The 13,801-nt window shown below is 38.6% G+C and overlaps 2 pseudogenes; both read left to right on the plus strand.

Annotated features, from left to right (window-relative positions):
- Positions 1–2,830: 2,830 nt before the first annotated feature.
- On the plus strand, positions 2,831–12,166 carry LOC126611462 (senescence-specific cysteine protease SAG39-like; annotated as a pseudogene).
- LOC126611451 (senescence-specific cysteine protease SAG39-like) lies at positions 10,950–12,092 on the plus strand (annotated as a pseudogene).
- Positions 12,167–13,801: the final 1,635 nt, after the last annotated feature.

A 13,801-nucleotide genomic window follows, 5' to 3' on the forward strand; every position in this document is an offset into this window, starting at 1 on the left:
TTACTGGAGATAAGCATCTTGAAAAATTCCTGCATAGAAAACATCAAAAAAATATTTAGAAGACAATTCAAAGGAATATATATATATATATATGGAGCATGCTAGGCCGCAGCACCAGCATATCGCCGGCCCCCCCCCCCGGCCCAAAGCGTGCTCCTCCTTTTCCCTTGCCAGATAGCCAGGCCCGCAGGCCCATTTTCCCTCTCCAAATGACGCAAGGCCCAAGTGGGCCTCCCACTTCTCTCTGACGGCCAGTCTGTCACGCGCCCATCCCTAGAGCAGACATGAAATATAAGAGTAAATTGTAGTAATGATCACTCAATTTTAATCAAATTAGAGCAATGGTCCATGAACTAAAAATTCATTACCATTGATCTCTCAACTCATCAAAATGTGTAGATATAGTCATTTTTGTCAAAATAAGTTATGTTGGAAGGACCATTGCTACAATTGGGATCCTCAACTCATCAAAACGTGTAGTTATAATTCTTTTCGTCAACTTCGTCAAAATTTTGTGAAAATAAGTTATGTTAAAAGAACCATTGCTACAATTAAGTTAAAGTTAAGGGAACATTGCTCCAATTGGGTTAAAGTTGAGAAACCGTTTCTCCAGTTGGATTAAAGTTGAGGGACCAATGGTAATGGATTTTTAGTTGAAGGACCATAGCTGCACGTTTTGATGAGTTGAGAGACCTATGGTAATACATTTTTAGTTGATGGACCATTACTTAAATTGAGTTAAAGTTAAAGGACCATTGCTACAATTTATTCGAAATATAATTGATCAAGATAACAATAGTTCATTAGTTTTAATATTTTCCCAGGGACCAAACAAAATGTAAGAATATGAAGGAATTTAAAATTTCACCTTGGGAAGAGAATCCTACTCCCTTCTTGTATCCGTGCATGCCAATGATTTGCTAAACCGAAATTCCGAAAAGAAACTCGAGTAAATTAATTTAGAAAGAGATTAAAAGAAAAATGTGAATAAATTAGAGGAAGAAGAACCTAGTTCAGATAAGCGATGGTGAGATGGAGGTGTGAGTTGGATTGAATGAGGAGCAGGTAATCTTCTAGAGTCATATTTTCGCTGTGGAAACTCGTCGTTTGCCTTTTGCTTGCACTCGCACTCGAACACACGCTTTTTTGCTACATGCTACTCTTCTGTTTATATTATCAAATTGTATTTTATTTTGAGAAGTGTTAGTGACATTTCAAAAATCTCATTCTACATTCTTCACAAGTGCATTTTTCTTTCTTAATATAGAAAATTTGGAGTATAGAATGAGATTTTTGGAGTGCTAATAACAATTATTTATATTTCCGTTGCTTTGGGTGCTTTTGTACGAAATATATACTTCTTATCAACTCTCACTACAATTACGAAGGGAATGTGATATCCACACACCCCTTTTTACTTCTCCCACACATTTTTTATTTTCGGCCGTCGGATCGGATGAATTGAAGAAGATCAACGGACAAAAATTAACAAGAGGTGTGTGAGATGTAAAAAGGGGTGTGTGGATAGCACACCCCTTACGAAAACAAAAGAATACTTCTCCTTGCTTGGTAAACTGTCATGACACTTGAACCCCTTTTAATAAGGTAAATAAATAAAAAGCACCACAAGCTTTGTACGAGACGGAAAAACGCCATGAAATTCGTAGAAATTTTAGAGGTAATGAACATGAAATTTTGAGGACCTAAAAGAGCAAAATGAGATTTTTTTAGAGTAACTATGATATTCATTAATACGACAAAAGGAATATGCATAAATAGAGGATAGGTGCAATAAATGGGTCTTGATAAAAATTTTGCTAGGGATTTCAACCCGGTTAAAAAGAAATAGAGTGACCCGCGCCAACAAAATTACAAAACTATCATCAAACATAAGATTAGTGATTTCGACGAAAAAAAAGAAAACAGATCAATGATTACCTCAGAAGGTTCCTCGAAACAGAGCATTTGTTGATCCAAGAACAAACCCAATCTTGCCAAATTGTGTGCTACCTTATTTGCCTCCCTTTAGTGAAAGTCAGCCTTGTTTGGGGAATTGACCGCATAAATTGTCGAGCATTGTTAACCATGAGAGATTTTTCAGTGTTTTCGTCATACGAAGTGGTACATCACGTGTCCCTATATAAATGGTGGGTTATGTGTGTTAAAAGGTTAATAACTTAAAAATTAAAATTTTCCACCACTTGCATAAAAACACGTGGTGTACCTCCGTGTTTCCGTCACAATAAAAAAATTTCCCTTAACCACATGCCCCAAAGGAGGCGTATCGTCCGCTGTATTCCGTTGTACACCGCAAGAACAAGTTGTGCATCTCCTTCAAACTCCACCGACTCGGCATGCATATCCCCTGCAAACATCACTGCGGATCGAGCTGCCACCATCTCCGCCAGTAGTGGCGATGAGATACCAAATAAGATTTCTGTTTTTAATTTAGATTTCAAATAAATAAAAACAAAAACTAAAGACGAAATAATGATTATCACACTATCCTTTACTAAAGGAAATCCAAGATGGTTGAGGATCCACGATTACATTTCAGAACACAATGTGAACAAGTATTTTACGCACACAAGAACAAAAGGTCAATTTACTAATAATAATCTTATAGGTCTATATCAAAATATTTTGCAAGGCACGTACGACGCTGATCATTTTTTGGAGCACTGAAATACCTAAAAACGCCACTCTCTGTACCACCTTAATTCGTATATAAACTGCAGAGCAAGTCAACTATTTCAGTATATCTGCTCATCATCATATCCTTTACCAAATCCAATCCTAGCTTCCTCTCAAATACGCTAGCTAGTTACCCATGGAGTTTTTTAACATGAAGGTGTGGAAATGTATGTACTTGGGCTTAATCCTCATGTTGGGAGCTTGGTCTTCTCAAGCCACTTCGCGCAGTCTGCAAGATGCAGCAATGTATGGGAGATACGAGCAATGGTTGGCTCGTTATGGTCGCGTGTATAATGATGTTAATGAGAAGGAGACTCGTTTCAAGATATTTAAGGAAAATGTGGCGTTTGTAGAATCTTCTAATAAGGATGCAAACAAACCTTACAAATTAAGTGTCAACCAATTTGCAGACCTTACAAATGAAGAGTTCAAAGCCTCAAGAAATGGATTCAAGGGCCATGAGTATTCCACAAAGACAAATTCTTTCAAATATGAAAAGGTGACTGCAGGTCTACCAGCAACAAGGGACTGGAGAAAGAAAGGAGCTGTAACCCCCGTCAAGGACCAAGGCCAATGCGGTAAGTACATAAAAGTCTAGCTTCCTGCCATTAAATTAGAGAGACACTATATATTCATTTTTTATTTATTCCTTAATCTAACTACTTTTGATACCAATCAAAATACAGGATCTTGTTGGGCTTTTTCAGCAGTGGCCGCCACCGAAGGAATTACACAGCTTAGATCTCTTTGTTTGAGCAAGAGCTTGTTGATTGTGATACTGGTGGTGAAGACCAAGGTTGTTGGGGTGGCTTGATAGACGACGCCTTTCAGTTCATCCAACAAAATCACGGGATTAGCATAGAAACTAATTACCCCTACATCAGTGTTGATGGTATATGTAACACCAAGGAAGAAGCCAGCATTGCAGCCAAGATAACTGGCTATGAAGTTGTCCCCGCAAATAGTGAAAAGGCCCTTCTAACCGCTGTTGCTCATCAACCTGTCTCCGTTGCCATTGATGCTAGCGGTTCCGACTTCCAATTCTATTCAAGTGGTGTCTTTAATGGAACCTGTGGAACGAGCCTTGACCATGGTGTTACCGCTGTTGGATATGGCGTGAGTGACGACGGGACTAAGTATTGGCTAGTGAAGAACTCATGGGGTGCAAAATGGGGTGAAGCTGGGTACATAAGAATGCAAAGAGATGTTTCTGCACCTGAAGGACTTTGTGGGATTGCTATGTCTGCCTCTTACCCCACAGCTTAGTTAATTAAATCAATGCCTACTAGCGATATGCCTTGTAGGTAGTATGATATGTATCAACCTGTATGTGTAAAACATTTATAAGATTAATTAAGATAATTTTTGGGTATTCTCATCTTAATTTAATACTCGCTCCCTTGGTGATTTTGTTTTCAAGAATTCATGATCACACACACATAGATTTGATATGAAAAATTAAAATTAGTACACCAAAAGACCACATTTATTCTCCATCTTAGTCACCCGGTGACCAAGAGGAAATATGGTCCAAGTTGGCACTGCTCCCCCCCCCACAACCAAACACTAAAGAATTGCAATCAAACATTCAGGCAGCTGTTGGGCATTTGCAGCAGTGTGAGCTGTTGAAGGAATTGCTCAGGTTACAAATGGTCAATTAAACTTCTTCCGAGCAACTGGTTGATTGTGATACCGGCGGTGGTGAAGACCTACGTTGTGGTATTGGCTACCTTGACAGTGCGTGCTTTTGATTTCATCAATCAAAACCATGTTACTAGCTTGGCGACTCCGGTGTTAGACGGTACATGCAACACCCAAGGCGCTCACACAGCCAATATAACTGGCTATGAAGACGTGCCGAGAAGTAATGAGAAGGCCCTTCTCAATTGGCTTTCTAATCAACCTGTTGGTGTTTGCATTGATGTCGGAGGAGAAGATTTCATGCGTGTCCTAAAAAAGTGGTCATTACAGGGGGTATGTGGACTATACATCGACCAATGTGTTTCTGCTATTGGTCAAGGGATAAGTGACGATGGACAACTTATATGTCACAAGTACATCGCTATGTAGCGTCTAGTATAATAAGGACACATGAACAAAAATTTGCATGTCCTTATTTTATTAGTACATGACGCTATTGTGACAATTTACTCATACTCGTGTCTCCAGATATCCACAAATGAACCACCAATTTTAGAATTGCAAAAATTGAAAAACCTTTTCTTTTCCCTTTGAACTACATCCATAAACCAATAACTAGACCTTCGAAGAAACCACCATCCGCAGTAAGAACTTAAAAGGAACCACCATCCGCAGTAACATTATTAATATTTTAACTACTTACTAAACCGCAAAATCATAATACAACATTCAGTGTTAAACTCCTTGCAACATGATGAAGTACACACCATAAGTAAAAACAGAATAAACTAGGATAAACTACAGCTCACCTTAAATATGGAGCCAAACGGAACTCCATAGGCCAGCTGAGGCAGTAGGTTCTTCGAGTTTTAGTTGCTCTGACGCAACTCTGGTCTCACAAAGTCTGCATCAGCAGTCATTGAAATGTCAACTGTAGGTCTCAGTTCGGCGCGTACTTTGATGGCTCCATGCACTGGATCTGACATGAAATTGCTGATGCGGTCTCGGTTGATGGGTGCACCATTGTTCACAGAAACTAAGGCCTGCTGAGTAAGGATGTAATCAAACCGTGGAGCCCATTTCCATGATCTGGACCGAGCAGTCGTTGAACAGTTATCAACCATGAATGAAACTCCCCGTACATACATACAAGGATTCAAAGAATCTACCGACTCAGTAACACTTTCATTAATGATCTCCATATATGAACGTGTGGTCATACGATGACTTGGATTCTCATGCAACACTGACACTGGTTCGGTAGATACCGTGACTTGCTCATTTGAGGGTAGGTTACGATGTATGGGAGGGGATGAGAAAAGTGTAGCAGGATTAGGAATCGGTTGGTCGAGGGAAGTGTTTGGATAATGTTGAACCTGTTCAGTGGTTGTAGTATTGGGATTGGAAGTGGTTGGCTGGCTAGTTGATGGGTCGACATCTCAGCACATTAAACGTAAAAAATAGGGCAGGTGAGGATTGGTTACCTGATGGAGTGACGTCTCCCAAAGAAGATGTGAGTCCCTTAAAGGGGAAAAACTCCTCATCGAATAGGACATGGCGAGACAAGTAAACTCGTCTTGTGGACAAATCCAAGCATTTGTAGCCTTGATGGTTCACTGAATACCCTAAGAAAACACAAGTTTTTGATTTGGGTTGAAGTTTATTTTGTGTATAGGGTACCAACCAAGGAAAACATCGACAACCAAACACTTTTAACATGTCGTACTTGGGTTTTTTAATTTTTTTTTGGAACACCTTCTCATACGGTGACATATTTGACAAAAGTTTAGTTGGCATTCTATTTATCAAATATGTGGCAGTGGAATAGGCATCAAACCAAAACTTATTAGGCATGTGAGATTGAGAAAGCATAACTACACTTGTTTCAACAATATGTCGCTGTTTTCTTTCTGCAATTCCATTTTGTTCTGGATGTTTAGGACATGAAAAACGTTGTGAAATTCCATTTGCACTAAGGAAGTTGTGAAATGCACGACTTTTGTATTCCCCTCCTTCATCACATTGAAGAGTTTTAATGGAAAGATTAAACATTTTCTCGACACTAGCTTTAAATTTAACAAAGATGTCAAAGACTTCACTTTTGTTTTTCATGGGGAAAATCCAAGAGTATCGAGAATAGTCATCCACAAACAAGACATAATAACGAAAACCTTCATTAGATATAACTGAAGAATACCACACATCAGAATGTAAAAGTTGCAAAGGAAATTTGGAAACAATTGGACACATGGAAAGGTAGCCTAGTGCTCTTTCCTAAGGGACATGACTCACAAAAGGTTACATAAGAAGTACCATGAATTGGTACCAATTTATTCAAAACTAAAAACTTAATTATTGAGTTGGCTGGATGACTAAGATGAGAATGCCATTTTTGCACTGAACACCGTACCCCTACAAAGGCTGGGATTGGATACTTGAGTTGTCCACTGCCATTCGAAAATGGGTATAACCCATTCTCACAACTCCCTCGGAAAAGCATCTTTCGGGTCTTGATGTCCTTAACAAGGAAAAAATGAGGAAATATTAGCAGTTGTTATCTAATGTAAACCTATAGGCAGAAATTATATTTTGAGTGGCAGTGGGACAATGAAGGATATTGTTTAATTCAAATGAGCAAGCTTTAGTACATAGTTGATTGGAACCAGAATGAGAAATAGTGATGCCAGAATCATTACCTACACCTCCAATGGTTTCATTACCGTTGTACTCCTTAGGGTTAGGCAGATTCTGAAGGTCAGGATATTGGAAATTCAAATAAAATCAGGTTGTAAATGGTTACTGCTAGTTGTTAGTTGCTTTATAGGTTGTATTCACATTTCCAGCAACTACAAACATGCTTGCTGCCATGTGATGGCCAAAAGGTGGTGATTGCAAGCTGGAAGGATGCAAATCATGTGTGTGAAAGTGTCTAGTAGCTGGTGCATGTGTGAAAGGGTGTAAAGATGGTGAACACCATCATTCATTGCATGTTGTTGTATTGTTAATCAATTTCTGTTTTGTACAAATAGGCCTTCTTGCTAGGCTTTAGTATATCATTCCAATTCCCATTCCATTTCAGCAATTGAGTTTGGAAACTCTTTGAAATATATCAAAGTGCATTGTTTGCCGAAGCTTTTTGCTTCCCTCATTTCTTTTTTCTTTTTGTCCAATTTTATTGAGAGTGCAAAATGAGAGGTGTGATAGAGTTTGTAAACTTATCACCCACATATTTTGGTATTGAGTTAGTAAACTTTGAATAACAACACAGGAGTGATATGGGCATTAGCCCTCGTGTCTAGAATCCAAGTTCCATTTTGTTGCTTGTTCAAAGTGATAGGGGAGGAGAACATGGCGGTAAGTCTTTTTGTAGGAATCATTCCTTCATAAGCAGCATTCATTCTTTGGTAGCAATCAAGTGCAGGGTGACCTGGTTTGCCACAGATTTGGCAAGTAATTCGTTCACCAGGACAAGGAGGACGCTCACCATTAGCTTCCTAGTTGCGCTAGTTGTTGTTGTTGTTACGAGGGTTGTAGCCTCATTGATTAAATGGAACACAGCGATTGGATGGAGATGCACCTCTCCTAGTTCCACGCGCCCTTTCACCGCCATGGCCTTGAGCAGCAATAAAAGCATTGATAGGTGTAGTCTCGGCCAAGGAAGTGTGTTGATCCATCATTCTTTGCTCGGTGGTCAACAGAAGTGCCTCAAGAGTGGGATAAGTGATGGGGGAATCTGAGCTTAAGCAGCACTTACTGTCATTTCAAACGCTGGTCCTAGATTGTTCAACACAATCTGTACAAGTTTATCATCATTCATTGGTTGCCCGCTAGGGCAAGGTTATTAGCTATCGCATTCATGCAATCCAAGTAATCCGTAACAGAGAGATCACCTTTCTTGGCCTGCAACAACTTATTTCACAGGAACAAAATTCTATTTTGTGATGTGGAGGCATACCTATGCTCCAAAGCTTCCTAAGTAGCTCGAGCAGTTCTTTTGCTTGCCACGATAAACAGTACAGAAGCAGTCAAGGAGCTAGTTATCCAACTAAGGATCATTTGATCTTGTTGGACCCATGCAACATACGAATGATTCACAGTGGTGACACTAGGCATGTGTTTGGGAGGACACACCAAGGTACCATCCACATACCCCATCAGATCTCTACTCTTGAGAATTTGGAGAATTTGAGCCAACCACAGTGGGTAGTTGGTTCTGTCAAGCTTAATGTTCACAACAATGGAAAAAGGATGGAAGGGATTGGTGGTAGGAGGGGTGGTGGTGGTAGAGTTGGAGGAGTTGACATTGTTTTCAGCCATTGAAGCGTGGAAAAAAAAATGGATCTAGTCGTTAGACAATGTGGCTCAATACCATGTAAAACTTTAGTACACTCAAGGTTTCACTTCAATTGCATACCCAGTTAATCAGGTGATGCATGTATTTATATTAACATTCAGGATTACAGTATGGGTTTTGAAAACCCTAGATACAAGGAACTTTCAAAAAATACAATCAGAAGTCAGAAAGACTACATACGCAGCTTTGACTTACAACAAACATTTGAAAATCAAAATCCTATAAACTAGGAACGGCTGAAAGATAGAGTTTGAACTGAATGAAGACTCCTCAAGTTACGGTGATTACGCTGTGACCTTGACTTCGTCTAACACTCCAGTCGCACAAAGTCTGCATTAGCAGTCACTGAAATGTCAACTGTAGGTCCGTGCACTGGATCTGACATGAAGTTGCTGATGATGTCTCGGTTGATGGGTGCACCATTGCCCACAAACTAAGGCCTGCCGAGTAAGGATGTAATCAAATCGTGGAGCCCACTTCTTTGATCCCAACCGAGCTGTTGTTGAACAGTTTTCAACCATGAAAGAAACTCCCCATGCATGCATAAAAGGATTCAAAGAAAACCCCATTAATTTGTGCTTGTGTTTGCAATGTTACATTCTCACCGGAACATACAGAAAATCGACGACCGGCCAAGACAACACTGCGGATCTCTCTGCCACTGGCAACATCTTCGTAGCATTCATACAAGATGTCCATGCATGGATAAAGGCGCTATATGCAGCCTCAAATTCCTTTTTACCATCTTCAAAGAGAGTTATAAATCTCTAACACGCCCGATCTGGAAAAAAAAAATATATATATATATTCCACTATGTGACGGAGCCAACATGGAGTCATTGGTTGCTCATAATTCCACTATCTTTAAAACCGTAATGCATACTTATTTGTATATTTGCATATGACCCCTAAACATAATTGCAACAAACTAAAAGAATAAGTAAAAAACACTGAATTACAAATTGCTACTTCTTTTGTGCAACTCCTATACAGATAATTGTAGATCTTTTTTCTTTCTTTCTTTTGCCTTTCGTCTTCTATTTATTGTGTGCGACATTATGGTATACAACAAGTATTTAATAAAAAGCCTCGCTTGATATTCCTTGGCAAAAAGCGACGACATAATTCGGCAAGTAACGACCAGAAGCTCAACGAAATGATCCAATGAAGTCTTTTTGGCAAAAATTATGACTCAATTATTATAAAATTATGGCTCGGCCTTTACATTTTTTCTCAAATTGATATACAAGCACGGATGTGCATAGGAACACATAGATGTAATCATTGTCTAAGTGTAAAGGATGTAATCACGAACGTTTGTATATTCTTTTCACATTTTTCACACTTCTACATTCATTATTATGAATTTTTATTTATTCTAAACTCCTCGAAACACATTGTCCGAAACACACTGTTCATAAGGGTTTCTAGGATTTTAAAAATCCAAACGACAATGTACCCATCGTCAAAGTGTAGAGGATGCGGGGTCACGAGCATTTGCATATTTCTTCACATTTTAATATGCTTTCGTCTTTTTAATGTGCATTGGAATTTTCTAATCTCACTTATTTGAGATTAATTAAATAATATATGCCTCTTGTAGTAAGGCATTTTGGTAGTTTAAAATTATCAAACTAACTTTTTTCCTATCGGATTGAAACGGTTTACCCGTGGATAAACCTATTAAGAACCCGTTAGTGAATGGTAACACAATTAGTTAACGTGTTAAGCCCAAACTCATTGTTATCGTGTCGTTTCGGATCGGGTTATCTAATTATGTAAGAAATTGTCAAGTCTATTGGAGACTTTCAAAAGTGAGACTCCAGTTACTCTCTCAAAACTTTTTACTTCAATTTTTGGTTTTTAATTGAAGATTTTAAGTATTTACCAAATAAGATTTTGGTTTTCATATTTCAAATAAATAAAAACAAAACTAAAGACGAAATAATAATTATCAAACCATCCTTAACTAAAATCAAAATCTATCTACGCACACAAGGACAAAAGGTAAGCATCAGGTCCCAAATTAGATGGGGTCAATTTACTAATAATAATCTTACAGGTCTATATCAACATATTTTGTAAGGCACGTACCACGCTGATCATTTTTTGGGGCACTGAAATTGCTATAAACGCCATTCTCTGTACCACCTTGAGTAGTATATAAATGGTAGAGCAAATCTACCATTTCAGTATATCTGCTCATCATCATATCCTTTACCAAAATCCAGCTTGCTTCTACTACACTAGCTAGCTACCCATGGAGAACCTAAACCTTCAGCTATGGAAGTATATGTGCTTGGGTTTGATCCTCATGTTGGGAGCTTGGTCTTCTCAAGCCACTTCTCGCAGTCTGCAAGATGCATCAATGTATGGGAGATACGAGCAATGGTTGGCTCGTTATGGCCGTGTATATAATGACGTCGATGAGAAGGAAACTCGTTTCAAGATATTTAAGGAAAATGTGGCGTTTATAGAATCTTCTAATAAGGATGCAAGCAAACCTTACAAATTAAGCGTCAATCAATTTTCAGACCTTACAAAGAAGAGTTCAAAGCCTCAAGAAATGGATTCAAGGGCCATGAATGTTCCACGAAGACGACTTCTTTCAAATATGAAAATGTGACTGCCGCTTTGCCAGCAACAATGGACTGGAGAAAGAAAGGAGCTGTAACCCCCGTTAAGGACCAAGGCCAATGTGGTAAGTACATAAAAGTCTAGCTTCCTGCCATTAATTTAGAGAGACACTATATATATTCATCTTTAATATACTCCTAATCTAACAACTTTTGATTCAAATCGAAATACAGGATGCTGTTGGGCTTTTTCAGCAGTTGCCGCCACCGAAGGTGTTACACAGCTTACAACTGGTAAATTGATCTCTTTGTCTGAGCAAGAGCTCGTTGATTGTGACACCGCTGGTGAAGACCAAGGTTGTGAGGGTGGCTTAATGGACGATGCGTTTCAGTTCATCCAACAAAATCACGGTATTAGCACAGAAACTAATTACCCCTACAACGGTGTTGATGGTACATGTAACACCAAGAAGGAAGCCATCATTGCAGCCAAGATAACTGGCTTTGAGGATGTGCCTGCAAATAGTGAAAAGGCCCTTCTAACCGCTGTTGCTCATCAACCTGTTTCCGTTGCCATCGATGCTAGCGGTTCCGACTTCCAATTCTATTCAAGTGGTGTCTTCACCGGAACTTGTGGAACGAGTCTTGACCATGGTGTTACCGCTGTTGGATATGGCGTGAGTGAGGATGGGACTAAGTATTGGCTAGTGAAGAACTCATGGGGTGCAGAATGGGGCGAAACTGGGTACATAAGAATGCAAAGAGATGTTGCTGCACCTGAAGGACTTTGTGGGATTGCTATGTCTGCCTCTTACCCCACAGCTTAGTTAACTAAATCAATGCCTACTAGCTATATGCCTTGTAGGTAGTGTGATATGTATCTACCTGTATGTGTAAAATATTTATACGATAATCAAGATAATTGTTGGGCGTTTCTCATCTAAATTTAATAGACTCGCTTTCTTGGTCATCTAGTGTCCAAGAATTCATGATCGCACATTATTAGTTTTGATATGAAAGATTAAAAACCAAAATCACACATTTATTCTCCATCTTAGTCACCTGATGACCAAAAGAACCTATGGTCCAAGTTCACATTGGCCTCCCACTAATCAAAAGAATTGCAATCAAACATCTATATATTCAGGCAGCTATTGGGCTTTTGCAGCAGCGAGAGCCGTTGAAGGAATTACTCGGCTTACAAATGGTCAATTAAACTTTGTCCGAGCAACAAGTGGTTGATTGTGATACCCGAACTGAAGACCAAGGTTGTGGTGGTGGCTACCTTGACGGCGCCTATGAGTTCATCAATCAAAACCATGTGATTAGCTCCGCAAGGAACGCAACGCCGGTGTTAGACGGTACATGGAACACCGAAGGCCCTCATACTGCCAATATAACTGGCTATGAAGACGTGCCGATAAGCGATGAGAAGGCCCTATAAGACTCATGTTGAGTTATCAATTATTATGAATTAAATTACTTAAAAGGCAAATAACTTGATTTTCAAGATATTTGACTTTTAACGTAATTCAATATTGGTTAGTAAGAATCATGGAACCAAGATATATTAGTTGACTAATTGAAACCCTAATTAAGTAAGACTTATTGTAAATGCCTTGGTGGGACACCATTAAGATTAAAGGGTGATTTGGTGTAATCTTCCAATTACTATAACCGGCGAGATTGGAGGAGCCCTAATCACTATAATAAGGGTGTCATTGATTTCACAACACACACATTTGATTCCGTGCAAACCTTATTAGAGTAAACTGTCGGTTTACCCCCTGAACTTTCACCTCACTTTCGATTTCCCCCCTGAACTTTTCCATTGGAAAATTAAGGACTCAAACTAATTTTTTTAGCCAATTTGCCCCCTACTGTTAGTTTTTCATATATTCCATCCATATTTCCGTTAAGTGAGACCATGTGCACAACATGTGAGGGTAGTTAAGTTATTTCACTCTTAAAAATGATTAAAAAACTGAAAATAATAAAAAAAGCAAAACTTTCCCTCTATTTTTTCCCGCTAATTCATATCCTCGATTTTATTTTTCCCTCTCATTCCTATGCATGAGAAATGACATATGGTGTTATTGTCTACCATTTTTATTTTCTCTAACAAATTAATAATTTGACAAATGCTAATGGTGCTATTGTCAAATTATATTAATGCACTGCTTTGGAGACAATAACACCATGAGCATTTGTCAAATTATTAATTTGTTAGAGAAAATAAAAATGGTAGTACATGCTTCAAAAAAAAGATTAACTTAGCTACTTATGAAGACAATAACACCATATGTTATTTCTCATGCATATGAATGAGAGGGAAAATTAAAATTGAGGATAGGAATTAGCGGGAAAAAATAGAGGGAAAATTATTATTATTATTTATTTTCAGTTTTTAATCATTTTTAAATTGAAATGACTTAACTATCCTCACATGTTATGCACATGGTCTCACTTAACGGAAATATGGATGGAATATATGAAAAACTAACGGTAGGGGGCAAATTGGCTAAAAAAATTAGTT

This window comes from Malus sylvestris, chromosome 17 (genome assembly GCF_916048215.2).
Source record: "Malus sylvestris chromosome 17, drMalSylv7.2, whole genome shotgun sequence".
NCBI lineage: Eukaryota > Viridiplantae > Streptophyta > Magnoliopsida > Rosales > Rosaceae > Malus > Malus sylvestris.